This window comes from Struthio camelus, chromosome 2 (assembly GCF_040807025.1).
Source record: "Struthio camelus isolate bStrCam1 chromosome 2, bStrCam1.hap1, whole genome shotgun sequence".
Classification (NCBI taxonomy): Eukaryota; Metazoa; Chordata; class Aves; order Struthioniformes; family Struthionidae; genus Struthio; species Struthio camelus.
In genome coordinates, this window is record NC_090943.1 from 141,652,580 (window position 1) to 141,673,931 (window position 21,352).

Below are 21,352 nucleotides of genomic sequence, written 5' to 3' on the forward strand. Positions count from 1 at the left end.
TCAAGCAGAAGACTTTATGAGTATTTGCTGGCCCAAGTATTTATATGAGGTGAGCCCTTTATCGTGACAGCTTTCAAGACTCCAGTGTACACATAAATCCTAGGGAATTTTAAAAGAAATTGGTGACTGCTTGGAAGATCATGGAAATTTGGCCGTTGGATACAGAAAAAAAGTTCCTTGTTTTGGAAATACACTCTCCTAGGCTACTGGTTTAAAGGAATACTAGTGGCTATTTATCTTTGGAGCACAGGTATATTAACTGTTGTGTGTGCGGAAACACATACACAGCTTTCTTTGTCTTAGTTCTGTAAGTATTCAATTAAGCTAATAAACGTTTTAACAGAAACAATTAACTGTGCTAGTGCAATATTTCAGTTTCAATTAACCTTTTAATTTAATGTTCATCTGCTCACTTCCAATACATTTTAAAGCTGGTAAAAATCCAAGAAACCTTCAACATACGTGAAAGACACCCTGACTGGAATGATAATAAATTCTTAGGTGAGATGTCAGCAGTGATTTCCCAAGCAAATTGACAATAAGGAAGTGTGATGCATTTATGAAGCCTAGGGGTTATGAAAAGGAAAAAAAAAAATTTAATCTAACCTGGCACTTTTAATTCTAAGCAGCATTCCACACAAAAATATCCTTTACTGAAGGCAGTTAACACAGTTTTAGTTTTCATCTCATGAAATACACGTGTGAGAAATAACATTCTGAATTACAGCCAGTAGGTAGGTGGCACTGTGCCTCTCCAGTTACATTTGCACATTTGCATGTGCAAATCCAGTTACTTTCAATCCAGTCTTAAGCTGCAATGCAAAAAAAGTTTGGGATGGTCAGCCTCAGAGGCAGCAAAAATCACTTCATCATCTTACAAAATCAACACGCAATTTGTCACAATCTGTAGGCTCTGTCCAGTAAAAGGGAGGGGAGAACTGCAGTTTGTGCCCATTTTACTCTCCTTGGCCCGATGTGGTATCCCTACTTACGTCACTCATCTTTACTAAAATAATTTGTGGCATTTAATCTTTTCTGCAATCATTTTTTGGAAGCTATGAAAACCAAAGTAATTCATCCCAAAGTCAATAATCTCGTATCTAATGATTTATAGTAAGCATACATGATTCATTTTAAGTGCAGTTGTGTGTGTGTGTGCATATACACACAGATAAAAGCATGTACATGAGGGTTATGTTATGTGGAACAGGCAGGGAGGGTGAAGGAGTCTTGTCATAGATTAGTTACTAAACTAGTATAGCTGGAAGTTGACAGAGGACATAGTACAATCAAGGAAAGGGGGTCCTTCCTTAGCTCAGGATCTGGATAGGAGCTTTAGGCTCTGATGTTCAGAACTGAAGACTGTCTCAGTGCACATTTACTGAAGGACAAATCTGTGGGAACAAACTATGCTCCCTTTCCTCTTAAAGAGCTGATGTCTCCAAGAGTCATCATGTGCCCTAAGGTGCTGCTTAATAACTCAGCTCTGTTTTCTTCTTTTTTCATGGGATGTCAGTTCCTCACTGCAAGTAATCATCTGCACATATTCCCAAAAGAGTCTCTAAGTTTTAGGGTCTCTGCACTGTATGCCCACCTTGCTCACCTCAGAAGGCTGTCTCAAGTTTCCCCTTTTCTTCTCCTGGCTGTATATCTCTAGTGCTCCATCAGGAAAAGAGGGTCTCATCTCAGACTCTCATAGCATTTGGCATCTTCTTCCTAGAGACCATGCTACTAGAATCAAGAAGCTGAACAGAACCCTTTCACTCTGCAGTAAACTTAAAGTTCTCTGAGGTCCATGGTGGCTGAAAAGAATATGACATGAGCCACAAAGACTCAGAAAGTGGAGAACCTCTAAAATCCCATGACTGTTCTGTAGGGTTGACTTGTGATCTAGGAGCACTGGGGCTTAGCAATATTGAAGGCAAGTTCCTTGGAGGAAGAATCTCTCCCTAACGCATTTATAAACAAACTTCTTTTACTCATTCAGTTGTCATGGCAGTGAGGGAACCAGAGTCTCATTTGTTTGGTGTGTTTGTTTTGATCTGTTTCAATACACCCTTAAAACTGAAATGAGTATTGCAGCTAGCCCTACAGATATCCAAGGAAAACATTCTGATGCCACAAACTCTTGTGCTCAGCGAAGAACTGAATCAATTTTTCCTGTGATAATTTCATAGTGGACTTCCTCCCAAAGACAAAATAGATTTTTTTTAACTCTCTTGCTGAATGCTTTAAGTGGCTGGACCTTCTGGAAATTACGGGCCCTGGGAGCATAACTCCTGCCTGTACAGAAGACATCCTGGACTGCTATCAATACACCTATGCTTGATCTGAGAAATGTGGCCCAGGAGATGTCAGATCTCCCTTTAGTAATGCTTTGCCCATTTCGATTTGAGCTGGATCAACATTTGGATGTGAAGCCCAAGCTCTTAAAGTTAGCATCTGTTGGCATAATCACTCTTGTACATATTTATCTCTTGAAAAATATCTCAGCCATCTGACAGTTGAGTGAGGGACTGGCCTGCTCCTACTGGTGCACATATTCCTACATCAATTAGTCACTGCAAGTTGTTTCTTATTGGAACTTTGCCTACATTATTATTTGCATACAACAGATATACACATCATATTAAGTAGCCTAAAAATTTTGCATGTTTTGATTATCAGTAATCAAGACTCCAGATTTCTTTCTTCTTAGAGGCTGATGCACAGTTACGTCAGTCCAAAGGATTTTTTTTTCCAATGGAATCAGACTGGCTTTTCCACTGTTTTCCATGAATCTAAAATCAGTGAAAATTTGATAATATTAACACATCATGCAATTTTAATATATGGAAGAGAGTAGACAGGATCTCTCTTATAACCTTGTTGACATAAGTTACAGTTTTATTGCTGGGTAAAATCTGAATAGCAAAATCATGCAGTGAAATGAATCTGATGGTAAAGTAGTACATTTTAGCAGCCTTCTACATCTTTGTCAACTGGTCTGTGCACAAGAGGTGCCCATAGGTTATACGTTTGTTTTAGTGCACCTCTCAGATGTTTCAGTTAGCACTGGGCACTAACATACATATAAGACATTGTCCCTATACTGAAGTTTTTATACAAGATTCAGCAAGTCCCCCAAAATGAAGACGGTGTGAATACTTACAGTCTCCCTCACCAAATAATGAGCACTTTTCAAATCCAGGATCGTGATCTTTAAGAACATTTGTAGAGTCTAATCCAATCCCAGAAAAAACAGAGACAGGAACACCCAGTTTCGCGAAGGAAGCTTTCTCTGACAATGCTCATGTTCTTTCTGTTCACCAGGCTTCATTAAGAATATGATTTTCCACACCCCTATTTCCATAATCTCTTACTTTTAGCAACTCTAGTAAAGATGACTAGCTCCATACACCCTTTTCCGTTTTACTGTTGATGTTTAATAACGAAGGCCCTAATTAAGACTCTCGCGGCCTTTTGTCTCTTCCTTGTGATAAGCTACCACAGTTCTGATTTCAAAGCTGAATGAAATTCATGGAGAGGGAAGTATTTGCCAGAGGTATATGCTTTATCTCCTTTTATCTAGATTCTGTATTTTTGACAAATTGGACAAATTCATCCCTAGTGTAACTCTGTGACAGTTGGCTAGATGAGTGTGTTAGTGCTATTATGCCACAAATCAATTGCATCCTTGGTGTTCTATGCTTTGGGCCACAATGGATGTGCTGTATTAAGGATAATCAGCTCTTGGGTGTTTGAATTAGACTCGTCATTCACCAAACTGAACAAGATCCCCAAATCTAGAGAGATTAAGCTTCTTTGATTGCTTAATTTGATTTGAATTTTCCTTGCTCTGCTTGAACTGCTGGAATCAGAGCTAAATCGTGGTCTTACTTTGCTTGACTTATTTCCTCTTATGGCTAATCTTCCTCTTCAAAGATTTCCACCCTTAACAAATCCTCATTTTCAACAATCCTGATTCAGCTCCTTGCAAACCTGTTTCATTCTGGCATTATAAGATGACTGCTCATTTACGCATTTCTGTATTTCACAGACTCTCTCTGGTGAGCTGACAGGCAGGACAGCTGCTTCTTTCTTCACCTCTGTTAAAGTCACCTCATTGCAGATGAAGGAATCCAGTTTAAATCTGAGCTCTGACCACTTACTCCCTATCGTGTCAAATAATGTATGCCTACTCTTTGCTTGTGGCAAAGTTTCCCTCCATTCAGACTTGTTTTAGTTATACCATAACTTAGGCTGTCTCTTCTCACCATTAAAAGGGCTGAGTGGGAGGGAAAGGCTGACCTTCACCCCAGTCATCAGTTTCCACAGGAATGCTTCCAATTTGCCTATGGTAGGAATGAGACTTTTTAAACACTGGCTCACCAGGGATAAATACATCTAGGGGAGCAGACAGGTCACTGGAAATCTTTTACGTAGAGGAGTGAAGACACATGGCACATTTGCACTCCCTTGTAATGCCCTATGCGTAAGTAGTGGGCCAGGCCAGCCTTTCCTCCTGTTTTATCTCACTCTATTATGGAACATGCTGGAGCCTTTCACCTGAACTGGTTTCACACGCATGTCCATACTGTGCATATTGTGCTTTCTGACAGGATCAGAGAGTTGATGAATCTTTAGTCTCACCTTTGGTCCTAAGCTGATGTTAAAAGTCTTTGGACAAAGGCAGTGTGCCTCTGACTCTCTGTTACCTGGCCAAGCAGAATTCTCTACACAGCCAAGGTTTGAGGCTCTTAACCACCCCCTGGACTGTTACAGAAGAAAAGCAAGTATTTTGTGGAACAAATAGGAGCCCAACAGTGAGGAAGAAGTATCTTCTAAGTTGCAGACAGCAGAAAGTATTGAAAATGTTGGAAACTCCTCATGGCAGGCAGGAAAAGTACTGAACTATCTGAGCTGAATTTCAGACATGTCCCCCACCACTGCTTTTTGTCTCTCAGTTTTCCCCTTTCTAAAGTACTGCTGTCCTCCTCCACCTAATGGATGCTGCTTGAAAGCCTGCCCCATGTAACTTAGTTACATGCAAAACACAGCAAAAGGTGCACAGAGAACAGGGGAGGGTAAATCTTTTTTGAGTTTGATGTGAGTCTGAGTAAACATGCAAATCCAATCCTTTTATTAATTATTTCTAAAACCTTATATGTAGTTGATGGCAACAGGGTAAAAAAATATAACATTCTCTGATGCTCTTTCCACTTTCACATCCTTACAGGTGTGGTGAAGTCTGGCAGGCTTCAGTAGGCAGCATAAAATGTGAAGGAGGAAATGAAATGAAAATTCATTTCCAAGAAGGTTCAGACACATTGATGTTGCTGACTGGGAGGGAGGGAGGAAGAAATATTAATAACTGCTAAAGACAGCAGACTGTTCAAAGAACTGATAATAAAAATTACTAAGTAGGTAAAATACTGGATTCTAACTGATAAGAGAGATGTTCTGAACCATTGTGCAGATAATAACAAAAATAAAAACTCATTCAACGCCTTGAAGCAAAGCTGCTACAATAGCAAAAATCTTCATACACTTGTGCATTGATTTGAAGACAGTCACCTCCAAAACCATAAGATTTGTCTCTCTGCAGTAGGAAGAGAGTCTCTCAAACAGTTTAAACAGCTGGCAACGTATTCACATTGCCACATTAGCAAAATGACTTAAAAAACATGGAAAGATTAAGAGAAAACTCTCTAGAAAGTTCTCCTGCCATATCAGGGAAGATAAAATTTCAGTTTAATAGATGCAGTTGTACCTTACCTGGTTCTGTAGTTTAATACAGCCACATGCCCCTACTCCTTTTCTGTGAGCACAACACGTGCTGGGAGCTACAGCATTTGACCTTACACAGTTCTACAGCAGAAACTCCAGAGTAACCTTTACCTTCAATAAGGAGCTGTGTGCGTTTTCCCCTGTATGCTCTGCGCACAGCAATCTAATACACCTCATCATGTGGTGTGTTGCCATAGCAGCAATGAATCCAGCTGCTACAATACAAAAGACTGACAAAAAAGTTGTTGGTTTTTTTTTTTTTTTGTCCACCCACCCAGTAAAAGTCAGGGTTACTTTCTTGTGCAGTAATTTTAATCCAGATAGTCTCGTGCCACCTATGAGAGCTAAGTTACGATGATGTCTACAAAGAGAGGCACAATTAAACTATACATTTTACTTTGGGGGATTTGGGTTTTATTTTTAAGAAAACAAATGAGTTAGTTAACAGTATGAAATCACTACTGATCCCTTAAACTGCTGATCATTATTTTTCTGCTCCTGCCACTCAGTGGTTTCAAAATTTAGGTCACTGCCTCCATAGGAAATGCGATCTCACAATCATGAACCTCAGACAGAAATGCAATGGCAAAGCTGCATAGTCAGTACAGGTGATGAACATTAGATTTGCAGCTATAGAAACAAAATAGGCGTGCATTTCGACTGTCTTGGCCTGCAAAAGGTTTACAAAATTGCTTCCTTGTGGAACAAAATTGTATTTACTTGGAAAATGCTAAATAATCATCACTGACACTAGCCTACTAAATTAAACATGAGTGCTAACCATAACAGAATTTTTTGAGTTAAGCTTCGATTCTTTGCAGCCTCACATTAATTCTTGCATTGCTGAGACATCATAGCAGTATTATTCAGAGTCTGTCTTGGGGGGGTCTGGAAGGGAACTAGAATGTATGAGTCCCCGTCTTGCAACTGCATCTTTGAGAACAGATTCCTACACAGGAGCAAGGCTTCACATAGACTTTTCTAGCAGTTTCAGGAGACAGAAAAGGATTAAACATGCAGCAAAGCTAGGATTTTCACCTGTAGGAAGTTTCTTCAAGAGAAGTGACTGCAAGCTGACAGCAACCTGATACACGTCCTAAGAATTGCTCTAGTTTTTCAGAAGTGATTCTAATGGAGTTTTCCCAGCAATTAGCCTTCACAAAATCTGCTAAGCATTTTGAGTTGGAACAACTCTTATTTCCAAGCTAAAAAGTCTATTCTAGGTACAAAAGATGCTATCCCCTCAGGAAGGTTCAAAGAAATAATGTACTCCTGCAACTACCTAATTAAAAGGTGAACTTTTCTGCACAGTTTTTCATATTTCTAAATATGATGGAAACTGTTGAGAAACCAGCTACTACTATTACAGATGGTGAGCCACCCTGGTAGAGAGTCCAAAATAAAAATAAAATAAAAACAAAATCAGTAAAGTCCACCAAAACCAAGCTGTAACTACTAATTTATTGGTTATCTGTTACTCGCTGCTGTATGACAGGAGTCAGTCTCTGTTGAAATTAATTTGTAATATTTTTATTTATTTCAATAAAGGACCTGTAAAAGGTGTTTATGGAATCTGTAGTTTATAGTAACAGCCAAAGAAGGCTCGCTCCTGAAGTCACAGATCTACTTTTGTAGATATCCAGAGCCACATCTGTCCTAAGAGGCTTCTAAAGATGGAAAACAGCAATGCAAGCTCCTCAAAGAATCACCCTACCTTGCCCTAAAATAGATATGTATTTATCTTTTTATTTTAAGAATTCTACCTGGCATTCTAGATACAGGGACAGAAGCGCAAGACGATCCTGCTCAGAACAGTTTCTACAATTACCCAACTCACATCTTCTTAATTGTTACTACACACTGATTCCCCCAGCCCCCAAATTCTCACTATAAGGAGTACAGATAGGCCATAAAGCACATCCTAAAGTTGTATAACATGATTCAGTTTCAGTTGTTACATAGTCATTTGCAAACTCTGTCATGAGTACTTTAAACACAAAAAATTACACAAAACAAAAGCTGCAAGGCAAGCAAACCTTCCGTGCATGTCTATTAGTGTTACTGTCTTTCCTGTATGCTTTTAATCACTTCAGATAGCATCTAGAGGAAAAAAAAACCCACCAACTCTATCAAGAGAGCTTAATGGAATAATAAAAGAAGTCACGTGTATTAAAAGAAATGAGCCCAGGCTTCTGACGAGCAAAATCCCCTCTGGCTGAAACAACCAACCATCCAGCTCCTACAGCCAAAACGGCATGCTGGAGCCCTGGATCTGCGTTCCCATCCCCTGATCGCAGGGCTTTTCTCTGCACACTGGCCTGCGGACAGATGGCACCTGCTACCTGTTTCTAGAAGGGCTGCAGCACAAAGATGAACAGGGCTGTAATTTCAATAATTCATGTCTGCTCTAGTGTCCTAGGGCTAAAAGCAGGCTCCTGTGTCACTCATGATTAACACTTTAACAGTCTTCATTGCTTCTGCTGTTCCCTACCCCAACCACAGGTCTCTCATTTTTATGAGTTTGCAGCTAACTGAGGGGACCGACAGAAAAAGCAAGTCAGTTCTAGCAATTGCACTTGTCAGTAACGGTGGATAGCTCTGAACTCTTCCTTATTTTTAAAATAGGTAGGCACTTGGAACGTATTCCTGAGGAACGTGGGAACTAGCTTCCAGATGGTGTTTACTTTTGCGCAGAAAGGGTCTGTTATGGCTTGAAGCATCAAGTGCTTATTGTTCTGGAACACAGTCAGTTAATACACTACCTGGAAAATGCAAGAAGAGATTGAGCCAATGTCAAACATATGCAAAGGAAGGTTAGTCTGCCTTTCTTTAAACACCCTCCGGTCAGGGACTGCCTTACACAGACAGCATCAAGAGCACATTGGGACTTATAAGATGAAGGTCAACTTTTCCATCAAAGTATTTTCCCACCGGAAGTGTTACTAATCTATTAAGAGTTTTCCAGAGGGCTCATTTCCTACTACCATGGGACAATTGATTCTCTCACGCAGTACCCAAGCCAGGCAAAATAAGTGTAAAGCCTGCCTCCTAAAAGAACTGACTGCTTCTGGAGGAATTTAGCCTGTAGCAGCCAAACTCAACTGTCCCTTTAAAATGTGGCATGAGTAGAGGAGATGACACGGTGGCACTGCTCCAGCACTCCCAGAGCCCAGCAGGAACTGACACGAGAATCACATTTCTTCCCTCAATCCCTACGTGCCTGAGAGAGCGCGTGACTTCTTGACACTGCTTTCAGGGCACCCTTGCCCTGTGTACCAGGCAGCTGCTCAGGTCACAGAGGAGAAAAGGCTTCCCGGTGCTGCCCAAATAACTGAAACTTGGGGTTCACACTCCAGGAGACGGCAAGACATCACAACCAAAGATCTGTGGTTTGGCCCGTTTGCTGGCTGATTTCTGAACCACAGATGACACTTGGATCTCTGCTTTAGGCTTTTCTTTGCAATATAGGCCAGCACTTATTTTTGTTCCTAGTCGTCTTTTCACTTTTCAAAGAAAGCCAAGATTTTCCTCTGAACTCATGGCTCCACAAACAGGGCTTTAAAAGAAAAACACCACTGAGCACCGTCAGAACTGGCACTATGGAGCCTCTACCCTCAACAACAGCAGCGTGGCACTTGCTTCTAGCAAGGCGTGTGGTCAGCTCCCAGTTCCCTGTGCGTGGTCAACGCAGGTTGTGGATTAATACTGCCATGGACAGTGAGATGCTGGAGCTGGCCCTGGCCTGGCAGGTAATTAGCTCAGGCCCAGCACTGCGCGAGCGCAACAGGACTGATTCCAGAGCTCGAGGCCAGCTTTCACAAGGAGCCAGAACCATTAAGCCCTATTGACCAAAGCTACGCGCACGCTGAACCGGCCTCTGCGTCTCAGCACGGCTGGTGGGCACGGCACCCTAGGGCGTCAGCAAGGTTTGCTCAGTCTGGGTCCAGGCCTGCTCTGCCAGACACAGGCCAGTCCTCCTGCAGCAACTTGGAGGTCCCTGGGGTGCAGGTCCTAAGTTGCAACCACAGCAGCCCAGCGTGGCTTCAGGGAACCTGCAAGCGCCCCTACGACCTGCAGCAGAGGGGAAGGGGGATGGGGACAGCCAGATGGCTTTGCAGGGCCCAGCCCAGGTCTGGCCCAGATGGAGCTGAACCAGAGCTAACAAGCCCAGCTGGACTCCTGTGCCCTTCTCAAATGAAAAATGCTTCAGGCCACAGAGTGGAAATGCAACACAGAAATGTCTCCATGGCCAAGCCACTTCACAGCACTACAGATATTTTGTTCTGGCACAGCTGAGGAGGCGGCACATAGCGACAGGAGCAAGCAGCTGCGGGCTGGCTATGTGGGGAGACCTTACACTGAGACAGGCTGTCAAACAGTTTGTGTTATGAAACTGTGGCTTTAATCTCCTGAATAGCCAAACAAAGCTTGTGACAATTGAAATCTTTATAACCCTTCCTTCCCCATACTCTCTCTTTCCTGAAGATCCAAAATATCCCATATCCTGCAGAGCATATTCCTGGCAGCCAAACACCCAGGCAAGCCTTGCAGTGTGGGAGCCTCCAGAGCACTGAAGAATGGCATGGAGTCCCTGATGGGTGGGATTTCTCATTCAGGCCACGCAGCTGACGGTGACTAACTTTCAATGCAAAATAAAGTATTTTCAACAAAATTGAGCTGGTTAGGTAGGTCAGAATGAGCATAAACTGATGAGTCTGAACACTGAACTCAACCTTTTGTTCCACTTAACAGTGAAAAGTCCATGAGGTGGAAGGGAGGAAAGGGAAGCCATCCAGGGAAACTCTGACATTGATCCAAACATGAAACAGTAACCTGAAAGAGATCTAGTACAGCAACCTAGTCTGCATGTGCTTCCAAGGTTGAACACAGAAAGCCTGCGGGGTTCTCAGATGCTTACTAGAAGTTTGTTGAGTGATTCGGAAAAAAACAGCTGCAGGAGCAGAGGGGAAGAGAAAAAGAGAAGGAGAAAGAAAGGGAAGGATATACACCATTTCCAGCCACTTACATACTCCTGCAAGATGAATATGCTGGCTGTAAAAGACCTGGGGCCTCGGAGGTTTCACTTGTATTCCCTATGTTGCCACAAGCTTCCTTTTTCACATAGGACCAGTCACTTAGCACAGGTCTGTGCAATCCCTATTTAAATGGTGGTGAGCTGCTTACAATTCTTTGCTCGCTGTTCTGAATTGCTTATTTACTTCTCCTTCCATTAGAGAGAATTCACTAGCTACAGCGAAGCATTCTCAAGTTTTCGCTATCCGCGTCAAGACTTTGTCAGGTCTGGCTTTGCATTTTCCTGATCTCAGGTGCTTGACATCTTCCTAGCCTTGTCCTGCATGCGCTTACATGGACCCATTACTATGGCACTGAACACAAGGCCAGTGATTGCCGTATGAAGCACGACAACTGTTTGCAAGACTGGAATGCTGCTATGCAGCAGAATGACATTTCGAGTACTTCTGAAGCATGGGAACAAACATGCAAGCAGAATGGGCCAGGAAGCAGTTTGACAAAACTGCCTTTTTCTAATGTTAACTCAAAAGGACACATTTAAGAGACATCTACAAATAAATTAGTAATTAGGTTCCCTACCACTGCAGTCACTTGTGTGCTCTAGCAGAGTGTTTTATTCAAAACACATTTCTTCATTTTTATTTTAACGTGTTGTTTCTGCAAAGGCAATAGCTTAAACAGCCTCTAAAACCATCTGGGCTAAGTTAGCCCAACAACTGGTCTCCTGCCACCCATGTGAAAGTACTATGGATGCTTCTGGTCCTTCCTGGGGGGCTCTTGCTCTCTCACTTACTTCTCACTGCTTACAGGCCAACTCCGTAGGACCGTGTCTCAGGCACGTAAGCCGCGAAGGGCCTGTATGCGCCAGTGGACGTGCATGTGTTTCAATAAGCGCACAGTCATGACTGAAGGTCAACACATTTTTTTATATTGGGCAAGTGATTCTAAAGACTGCAAAGTTTCTTTCTATCATCAGCCAGATGATAAATCACATTTAAGACACAAATATATTTAAGTGATGGGCTAGGTAAAGAGAGCAGACGATTCAAATCTGCATGTCTGCTATTTTAAGCATTTAACATGAGTGACCTAAATCACCCATGTAGAGACACCTGCTTCTTTGCACTGACTTTATAGGCAATTTCTGCTCCTAACACCGTCCTCTGAATTGCATCCAAGTTGGATTCCTAAAGCAGATGGTATCAGAACATCTCCTGAGGCTCTGCTTCAAGTAGACAAACACTATCCTCTTTTACAAGGAACAAAGTCAGTTACTGGAAGGTAGAGCAAACTCGTACTAGTACATCAGGTGGCTGGAGAGACCCTCTGCACAATCCCGTCATTCCAAGGTGGTTCAAAAAATTTGCTGCAGAATGGTAATGAGGATTGCATTTAAAAGCTCTAGCATTACTTTACCCATTTATTTTCCTGCACCTCAGGTACTCAGCATAAACTAAAGAGAGTCAAGTCAGTATAGAAAAGCAAACCTCAAGGGGAAAGCAGAGGCCAGCCCAGGAGGTACGTGTAAATCAGTAGGTGGCATACCGCCCTCGAGTCAGTGCCTGTGCTGGTGCCGGGGAAGGGACAGCCAGCGCCAAAGATGTTCTCAGCACTGGGCCTTTTAGGCAAGATGCCAAGCAGTATTTTTGATCACCTATCATTATGGATCACGCCGTTCTTCTTCATAATGTTCTGGCCTGATGTACTGGCTAGATTACGCTTTAAGCAAGTAATTCTGATCGCTACAATTTCCCCTGCAGTTTCAATTGGACTCGGCAGCCTTCCTCACTTTCTGACCCAAGATTCAGGCTCCTCTCATAGCAATGGGCATTAAGATTCCTGTAAATACAAAGCTTTATATGATCTTCTGGGATGTGTAATCTCTGTGATTATTAGAGATATATTTACATTTCACTGTTGTCAAATCCTGTGTTGTTATTGTTTGCATTTTTTAAGGCTACATCTGTCACAAAGTATAAAAAGTCTGTCTTGTAAGAAAACTAAGTTAGGGCTAAATAGTCCTTAGTGTAAACTATATATGGTGATGTTCTCCTCTGAAGATATGTGGTAAGAATCCTGTTAGCATTTATATATGACTCATTAGATAATTATTCCGTGCTTTAATTAACCCTAGGATTTGAGTCTTTTATGAGAAAATTAACAAGCAGGGCCACTATAGTGTGATTGAACCACTCAGGCAGAGAGGGAGACGGGTATTTTATTTTCAGAATTATAAAGGATATGCCAGCAACCTTTCTGACTATAGTAGTTCACTAGCAGTAATGCCACCATGATAAAATCAAAGTCACTGAAAATAGTACCATGACATTACTAGTTGAAAAGCTAAAACTGATATGCATAAGTCTGGTATTTTTAGTTACAGTTAGTTTAAAGACATCAAGGGAAGTGTGCCACTATATATAAGACAGAGTGCTTTTATACCAGAACATGGTGTTTTATATTCACAACTTGGCATAAACTGTAAAAGGAAAAACTGATTTGGAGCGCTGATCCCACCCCTCACTGGAGATCATCATTAAGCTGCCACAAATTTTAGAACAGTTGAAAAATCTCTGTTTGAGAGCAGCTCTGGTGGCTGGCAGGGAGAGCTGGACCCCAGGCAGGTCGGATGCCAGGAACACCCCTGATCTCACCCAGCCTCTCTTCCCCACCACCCCCGGGGCCTGCAGAGGGTGCAAACCTCTTCATGGGCACAGGAGCTCCTGCGCTCCGCCAGCCCTGGAGACGGGTGAAGCGGCGGCAGCAGCACCCTCCCCAGGAGCTCGTGGGGCTGGGCAAGGCTGGGCACCCAGCTGCTGCCGGTGACCCCTCCGTTGCGAGGCTTTGAGGCCGGGGGGCGGCAGTCCTAGGCTTGTTTCAGGCTAGCACTGCTGAACAGACAACATTGAGATCATATTTTTGAGTTTTCCTCCCCGGCCATGAACGCCAGGAAGCTTATTTAAACAACAACAACAACAACAAAAAGGCAAAAATTCTGTCCATGAGCTGGTGGGGCTTTACTGCCTATCTTAGCAGAGCGTGGCAAGCGGTGAGGGTTGCAGGTTTCAAGAAGAGAGGGGAAGAAACAAAGACTTGTCTCATAGGTGAAGTAAACAGTGTCCAAACACCATGGCAACAAGAACAAATTCCTAGTTATCTGCTTGTACACATGCCCTCCCAAGCTTGCTGCTGCGCTGCTAAGCAGCATATGCATTCTGCCATGGGGCCGTAATGGCATGTCTCTATGAATGCTATGAAAGTTATTTTGCCCTAAAGCAACAACAAACTGCACAGGATTTTTGTTTGACTATGTTTTTACTAAAGAACCATAGCATTTGTATGAGCAGCCCTTAAAAGATGCAATCAACTTTTTTAAAATCGCTTATCTGAGTTTTAAATGTGCTATTATTGCTTAAAATGACTCCCAAGTAAAATGATTCTACAAATAAACAGTTTTGCAATTTCTTTTGTTTGCTTTATGGTTTGAACAGCACTTTGTACTTCTCTTGGTGTATTTTTAATAATAATAGCAGAGGAGAGGGCAAGTAGCAATTGAATAAAAGTAATCTTGAATTAAAAATTTGGGCAAGAGATTAAGGGAAATGCATTTAAGTCAAACTATTTTTAACTCTTTTAATATTTGATCACAGTTCAAGAGGGCAGCACCCATGTACAATTTTGAAGGGGAAAAGGAACAAAATTTTGGTGCAATTTTACACGTTGCTTTATTATTTCACCTCAACTCTTTCACTTTCAGTGCTTTGCCTTTATTGCCTTCCTCTGTCCTCTTTAGCCTTAATAAGCTGGGAAAACCAGTAGGAGGCGATGACATATGTGAGATATTTTGATCTCTCTGCTATTTACATAGTGCCAACTATTGCCTATATGTTTAAGATAAGATGGCAGGGAGAGCAGCCTCAGTGGCTGTGGAGCTCGCAGGATCTCAGCACTCCCTGCGGTTAACTGAGAGGATTCACACGCACACTCAAGTGCCGGCTTTAGAGGAGCTCTGGAGCACAGACTGGACCTTGCGTTACCTGTTAGTGCTGGCCCAAAGGGGACTCTGCCTGGGTCATGCACAAGCCAGGCTTGGGTAAGACCACGTGTACCTACCTTTAATTTTCCCTTATTTAACTCATCGTCTTTTTCAGTGACATCCCCTGGTTGCCTTTGAGCAGGCAAATCAGAGGTAAACTCCTTCTTTCAAAGGCCCTGCATCACATCTAGCAAAGTATCACTGAACAGGCGCAGTGTCTGGCCCCCACCCAGAGCAACGCGAAGCTGGCGATGTGCACACAGAGCGGGGCTTATAGGACATGCTGAAAGGTTGCCAGCTCTTGGGTCCCTACTCCACATGGCAGAAGAAAGAGCTTTTGAGTCCAATGAGTCCAATTAAGCATATTCATAAGCTTTTGGAGGCCTGGAGATCAATAAATCTTGTAATGACAGAAATTTAACTATTAAATAAAAATAATCCTTGATTTTCATTTAAGAGTTTATTTGCATTGTTTTAATTAATGCACTGGGACGTAGTGGTTTCCCTCTCCCTAAATCTCTTTGAAAGCATGTTAATGTATCTTTTTTAAATTTAATAAAAGTAAAGATGGATGGATTCAGCAAATCTAACACTACTCAGAAAGAAGTGACGTTAACTATATAGGGCACGATCATCAGCAATTACAATAATGTGCTAGTGTGTCTGTCTGTGCCTGTCTGCTATTAGCATGGAAGATCAGTATGAGGAACAGCATTGTGATAAATGTAAAAGCCGTTCTAGAGAAACGTTTCTAAAGGAAAATGTGATTATGAACAGTGGGTAAACTTCAACGGTGATTTTTACATGACTCTTACCAAAGCAAACCTGACTTTTCTTTTGGGACCACACTGAAATACATAGTAATATAAGGAATAAAACGAAAGACAGAAGGTGACAAGATGAGATAGGTGATCTGGAATTATTAACTGTTGTAAGGTAAACATTTTGTTTCAGGGAATTTTCTCCTTGTGCAGCAGATGCTACACTCTCTGATTTCCAACTGTGGGCACTGCAACAGGAACTCTAAATTCCTTCATCTGGACATACAGTGATCTACCACACATAGCAACGTCCAAAGAGCTCCTCATTTGTGAGCTGGGTCCTCATTCATAATATCCACAGCTTCTCTCATTCAGACTCACTTATGTGTGAAATGTTGCACAGGAAATAGAAGCACATTCTGGCTAAAATTAGCTCACATGGTTTAACAGACTCCCAGCTTCCTTGGAGAAACAGACTGTTAAAAGCTTCAGACAGTAAGCCTGGAACAGATTTTAGAATTACTGCAAGAATTCCATTCCCAAATTTAAAATGGTCAAATGGTTTTGCATGTCTGTTCAACCAGGAGGCCATGGGTCACATCTGGAGGAGTCCTCCCCATTTGCACCCTCTCCCAGCGCTGGCTCTGCAGGGGATGTGGCTGGGCCAGCAGCTGCCCCTCTCAGTGCACGGAAAGACAGTCAGCCCGCACTAATAGCAGCCGGCAAACAGAGAGACAAGAGGATTAGAGAGGGTAGGAACTGAAGTATCCAGGAGCAGTACCACCCTTGAGCTGGAACTGGATCACTGGGGAGTTCATCCAGGTTTCTAGGTTGCAGTCAAGGCTGTGGGGAACACAAATATTGCTGAAGCCACCCATCTGGTCCGCCTTCTCCTAACATTTATCCAATCTAGTTTCTTCTAAAAAGATCCCTTGGTATCCTTTTCCCTTAAAAAGAGTTTTGGTATAAAGGGCCAGGAAAGCCAGGAAAGGTTGTACTGAGTTATTACTTTCTGTTTCCAACGCTGGAAGGCTGGATTCAATTCCTACTTATACTGCAAATGAATTCAGTCTTCTCCCAGTGCTTTTCCACAAGAAAGAAGTTTCCTCTCCATTTGAGAAGATTAGCAGTCTTTTTCTCAGAAGAGGCCAATGCACAAAACTGAGGGAGTGATGCTGATTAAATAGGAGACAAAATGGTCCCCATCTTCCTGAGCAGACCGGCACAATTCTTAGCATAACCATACAGAAACTGAGTAGTAATTTGAATATGAAAAGTAATTCTCAGGTGATAATCTTCTGGTTTGGGTTTGTGATCATTTAAAAACACAGCATCAACCCAAACTACGCTCAAGCAAAGTGAAAGAGTAGTTTTTAATATTTTTCACTGAACAAGGATATTTCCTCATTAAATTTTAGAGGATCTACTCAAATAATTTTAGCAGTTTCACTGTTGTTAGTTTAAACTCTATTCTTAATATCAGCTGGAAAGCTGAAAATTATTCTCTTAAAACATGTGTATCTTCTTCAATTTGGAAATGTTTGATTTCTTCTGTTTTTAATCTAAAATTAACTACAGCTGGTTTTCTTTCAATAGCAACATTTGATATTTATACCAGGCACTCACCATAGCAAGGAGGTACCTTTAACTATGAACTGAACAGAACTGAGTATTATCAAAATACATTGTAGAAACAATGTTTGACAACTTATAAACTGCCACATATGGCAATATTCAGGCCCTCATTTTTGCCTGAATATTAACATAAAGAATTGAAAATAATTTTCTGGCTTAAGTTATGGATAACGTCCAACATATAATTGACTGATTCCCCCCCTCCCTCCCCCCGCCATGAGATAAAACTCAATGTCCAGTGCTCCCCTAGGCTTCAGTTTTTAAAGCCAAGAACCCAAGCACAAAAGGCAGGAAAGGACAAAAATGATAAAATAGGTTTCTGGTTTGAATGCTTACGAAAGATGAACAGAGACAACTGGGAAGCCAGATCTCCTGGTGCCATGAAACATTTCACCTACAGCCGTCCTGAAACGTATAATTCTACTCATGGACGCTACCATCTTTCTTCACTGACTATCAATCACCTGGTGTATAGGCTTTCTCTAATCCTGTCTCAGTTCATCTGCATCCTCAGATTTCCTGCTGTTTCTACAGAAGGATGTATTCCAGTGTAAACCTGTTAAAAAGGCAAAGAACTGCAAAGCACAATATTCCATGCACTGCAAAATTCCATGCAAATCCTCTCCTTTTGCCTCTATTCTGAGAAGGCATTCTTTATTTCAGGTGTACTTTTCCTATGGGAAGAGGCCAGCATCATGGGCAGCGCTTCTGCACACCTGACAGGCGCAGAGACCAACGCCTCTGGCATTAAAGGGAAGCTTGAGGACGTGCTGACCCTCCCAGAGCTAGGCTTTTCCGAAGATGGGAGAAACTTCCTTTCCCCAGTCTAGTGCAGTGAAATCCAACAATTTGACTCCTGTTTACCTGGCACATAGACTTAAAAGATACTGTGGAATTTATGCCCACTAGGTACTGCTACATTCTGAAATTCCTCCCTCTGTTCATGCAAGAACTTCTTGATCTCTCCTCCTATATGTAAACTATCAAAACAGCAAGCAGAACAGGAAGGATTTCTCTCTCCTACCGGACACCTGCAATGGAAGCTCTTAAGTGCCCCTAAAATACCCTCTAATGCCCATACTTCTCCTGACTTTCGCAGGATCTTGTCCTCCTTAGCCAGCTTTGAACAACTTAAAAGCAGTGTCTGTCCTCATCCCACTGTGGAACTGCACCTTGTTCGCTGCCCTAAAACAAGAGCTCGTTGCCTCTTCAGTGATTCTGGGCAAAAGAAAATCTGCATCACTGGATGTTTGTATACGGCGGAGACTGTTTATGATGCACAAGAATCCTGTTCTATTTTATATTGCAAGCCGAAAGGGCAAAGCCTTTCAGGTGACTTTAGCAATTACACCTTCTCAGGGATGATTCTCCATGTTAAGCACTGCAGCATAAAAAACCTTTATGACCTGACGAGTTAAATCCATTGTGCCCAGGGAGACAGAGGTGACTCTCCCCTCTTGGGATTCAAACACCTTAGAAATGTCTGATGAACAACACTGCTGACCTCTGAATGAAGCACTTGTGTAAATATGGATAATATGGATATTACACTTCTCTATCTTTACAGATATTATTAATATCTCTGCAGATAAACGTTAGGGGAAGATAAATTGCTAGGAATTTGTATTCAGAGTAACCAAGGTAAGTACAGCTACAGTTGATTAAAACAGTTTTGATTTAACTAGTACTGAGAGAGTCAGTCAGCACTGGGGAGTGAGAATGCAAATTAAGTGTTTGCTTGTCTTGTATGACAGATACCCAGGAATTCTGGGTATTTTTGATAGCCATTTTGCCTTTGCAGCCAATGCAGTAGTCATTACAGAAACTGCAGCAGTTCTGAAAAATATGCAGATCAATAAAGCTTCACAGTACCAAACAACCACAGCTAACATGAGTATGACAGATCATTCAACTGTGGTGAAAAGATGCATAATGAAGCAGATCAAGACTCCTGCATTTTAAAATGAAAGCTTTCTGGGGTGGGGGAACTAAGGCACCAAACACAGATCACATTCAGGAAAAGATTTATTTCATGATACTGTAAGAAAGGGGGCACATACAAAGAGCATCAGGTTCTTCTTATCCCATTGCAGAGGTAATGCCAGCCTTCTTATATAATTGTCCTCATGTAGCATCAGTCAATCATCAGACCTGTTTACTTTGCCCATGATGCATTTTTACTACGATAAACTGTGATAAACTTTTCAGAGATATAATAATCTAAAATTAAGTTTTCAAAGGATTTGTATATCAGTAGAGTTACCTGTAGAGTAGAGTTACATTTACCTTGAGAATACTGTATTCACCTAATTTATTTAGTTAACAAAACATAGCTACTAATGTTCAGGAGAAGCAGTGGCTATCTTTTTTATCTTCTTTTTTATAGGAGCAAGCATACATAGAACATTCTGATCCTGAACTTGTTCCATCTGACACCAAAACCATTGTTCACCTTCAGTTCAGCAGGAACGAGGTTAGACCCAACATCGAAATTATTTTAATAGCAAAATGCACTGGATCCTTTGCGCAAACACTCCAAAATGAAAAGTGAACTTCACATAACAGCTAATCATTATTGTTCATATTTTAATATCATCTTAAACATTTTATTTTTAAAACTATTCCAGAAAGGGAAGAGAGACAGGCTCTAAGTCTTAAGGAATACAATAAAAGCAACATCATTCATAACTGGGTACCTTACTATTAGCTTGCAGAATAAAATTGTTTTTAGAAAAAAAATTGCAAAAGTACAATTATGTTAGAAGTCACTTGTATCCAACAGGAAGCATTTGCAATACATTCTTAATATGGGTAGCTGAGGGTGGAGGAAAATTTACAGTTCTGGTACCTTTATTTGGGCTGGCCTAGACTTTTACCAGGTAACAGGGGCATTGCTCAGATATTCCTGAGTCTGGAGGAATGAATGGCGAGGGTACCTACAACTTGGTTCCAGCTTCCTGATTCTCATAGCACAGGCACATAGTAAGGACAAGTTTCAGAGAACATGCTAGGCACCTGCATAACTTACGTAGACTACAGAGACGGAACGCCTCAGAAAGACTACATCAGAAAGCCCGTGTAGGTCTGAGTTTCCCATTAGGAAACTCTGCTAGGAGTTTCTCTGTTTCAGCGATGTTTCTCGCTTAGCATAACTGGGAGGGAGGCGACTGAATCAAGTAGCAGGCAGGAGAAAAAGAGAATAAGGATTAATCTCTCTACTGCATAGTCAGCCCACTCCTGGCACTGTCTGGAGATCAATACCGCAAACACTGTTTCCCTTGATGGCACCCAAAAATCTTTGTTCAATTTGTCATTCATTCTTCTGAGGTCTGAGTTTAGACCTCTTTCCTTCCCAGCAGAGATTAACTTAACTTACTGTTGCTACTGCTAGATCCAGTACTGGTATCTTAAATAAAAGCTGTCTTTTTTTTTTTTTTTTTTTTAATGGCACTGAGCTGAAAACAAATAGAAAGCCATCAAATGAAAGATAATGGAAATCAGCTTATCTGGTCAGACACTGCAGCAAACATTGCTAACAGAATTCAAAACTTGAATGACATTTTTTATACTCTCGTACAAAAAGCCAAGCTGGCTGGGACTTCTTCCAACAGGAATTTGTAATACGAAAATGCTGATTCATCAAACAGAACACCCATCATCTGCATATCCTAGTTTTGATAACAGTTTTGTTGGAAAGGTTTCTCAGGTCTAAGGCAGAATTGCTATTCAAAGACAAGAAGAGGTCCACACCGATCCAGTAGTTAGGACATCCATTAACGCTTAGGAAGACAGATATTTGGATCCCTGTCACCATAGCCCACTGGAATGCCAACAGGAAAAGCAATTCTCCTAACTTCTGGGCTATCATAATGTATGTGTGTAGGGATCCATCCTTCAACGATTTTTTGAAAACAAGTCTTAGCTTTGAAGCAATGGTAAATGGGAAAAAATACAGTATCAACACTGAGAGCTTTCAACATCAAGAGAACAAGACTATGTTCAGTTCTAACAATAATGTAATTAACCTAACTCATTCCTCCCTCCTCTTTCAGTCACGCTCTCCAAACATGGACAGCCTTTTAACTATGCTGGTTCACTCCACTTTTCACAAGCTTTT

General features: G+C 41.6%; 1 protein-coding gene across 18 annotated transcripts in view; it reads right to left on the reverse strand.

Annotated features, from left to right (window-relative positions):
- DTNA (dystrobrevin alpha) overlaps positions 1–21,352 on the reverse strand; it is a 234,673-nt gene that overhangs the window by 122,524 nt on the left and 90,797 nt on the right. The gene's annotated exons all lie outside the window — the stretch shown is intronic.